Source organism: Pinus tabuliformis, chromosome J, assembly GCF_031772625.1.
Source record: "Pinus tabuliformis cultivar Carrire ecotype Pingquan chromosome J, CPIR1, whole genome shotgun sequence".
NCBI classification, from domain to species: Eukaryota; Viridiplantae; Streptophyta; class Pinopsida; order Pinales; family Pinaceae; genus Pinus; species Pinus tabuliformis.
This window is the reverse complement of record NC_142295.1, coordinates 257,029,799-257,031,543: the sequence shown is the minus strand read 5'-3', so window position 1 is coordinate 257,031,543 and position 1,745 is coordinate 257,029,799. Positions and strand designations below refer to the sequence as shown.

Sequence of the window (1,745 nt, the reverse complement as noted above, 5' to 3'; positions counted from 1 at the left end):
AAAACTTGAAACTACACAATAATTCATAAATATTTTCATGGGAAATCAACCTTTGAAAAACTTGAAATCACACCATAAATTCATAAATATTTTCATAGTTTGCCATGTCTAAGAAGGTTTTCGGCCTTTGAATCAATCCAACTCAAAAATCCTTGAAATTTTGCCAAGGTGGTACATTTTGTCTACTAGGTAAACAACACTTCTAACATTAAGTACTATCAAGGTAATCGAGGTGGTAAATGAGGACGAGAGGCAAGTAAAACCATCAATGTGGTGGGGCCATTTCTCCCTAATTGAAGGGGTTGACTCAACCATTCACAATTAAGCTAGCTAATCCAAGTAAACCTTATGTGACTCGACTCCAACAACACTTTTAAAGGTGTCAAATTTTGAGGATGGTGCTAGGTTTTGACCCATTCTTAATCAACCTATACTCGAGTTCCAAATCAATAAAAGTCTTACTCTTATGTGGCTGGATTTCGGGGCTGGGGAGGTTTCCTATCATGATAGGTTCAGCGCAACATGCCTGTGAAAAAATATAAAAACGAAGTTATACACATATCCCCCGTTCAATTATTATGTTAAATCATTTATAAATAGCAAATTAAGAAGATAATTATTATTTCTTATAGCATACCACGCGGTCGTTGCTTTAAGCAAAATACGTGCATGGGATTTAAGGGAAAATTGTTTCAGCCAATTAAAACAACAGGATCGCGTGGCCTAATGGATAAGGCGCTCGCCTCCGGAGCGGGAGATTGTGGGTTCGAGTCCCACCGTGATCGTTTAAGGTTATACCAAACATGATAGAAGGAATTTGTAAAATTACTTTTACCTTTCAGTGGTTTAACTGTCATTTTTCCATCCATACTCGTCAAAATATTTTTGTTTGTAAATTACTTTTACCTTTCACTGGTTTAACTGTCATTTTTCCATCCATACTCGTCAAAATATTTTTGCCTTATTTGTTTTTTTTGAAAACCATGGAAATTTTGGCAAGATTATTTTTTGTTTTGAAAATTATGGAAATTTTGGCAAGATTTTGATCAAATGCAGGGGAGATTTTTGTAAATATCTAATTCAGGTTAACAGTGATCAAACTTCAAAATTTTGGGTGCCCTAGAGGTTTTTGATGGTGCTAAATCCATTTTCACCATTAAAAACAGGATTCAAACATTGCTACTGCAATATTTTTTGAAATTTTTTTGCTCGAATTCCCACCACTTTTGACTCTCCACGAAATTCCTCCGCCGTATCCTTCTTCAATATTTTTATCTATTCAGGCCACTATCACTGTTTTGCCCCCCTTTCTCGGCATAGCACTCAAAGAGGCCCTCATAATGAAGCCAAAATATTTTCCCATTAAGGCCACATTGACTGCTCAGAGAATTTATTCCTCATTTTTACTGTGCATGTTCTAGGAATTTATTCTTCGTCTTTTTCTATTCCTGTTGTACTCTTTCATGGGTACCATTCACAGGGCATTCTTAACCAGAAGTCACTAAACTAATCATTGGGTGATGAACTTAATGCATAGTATGTATTAGTATATATTATGTTTTATTTTTCCGATATTTCCATTGTTCGGACTCATATAAACAGAGAGGTACGCTCCACAACCATTTAATGTGCAGGCGAGTAAGGGCCATAGCTGATTAATGCACATAGTAACCAGACAAAAACATTTCTATGGAGTTGTCTATAATGCGATTTTTTGGAGATTCTGGTGACGGAATCCGGTGGAA

The 1,745-nt window shown here is 35.9% G+C and overlaps 1 non-coding gene across 1 annotated transcript; it reads left to right on the top strand.

Annotated features, from left to right (window-relative positions):
• The first annotated feature begins 712 nt into the window (after positions 1-712).
• On the top strand, positions 713-785 carry TRNAR-CCG (transfer RNA arginine (anticodon CCG)). The gene has a single exon. It is a non-coding gene; the product is annotated as a tRNA-Arg (tRNA).
• Positions 786-1,745: the final 960 nt, after the last annotated feature.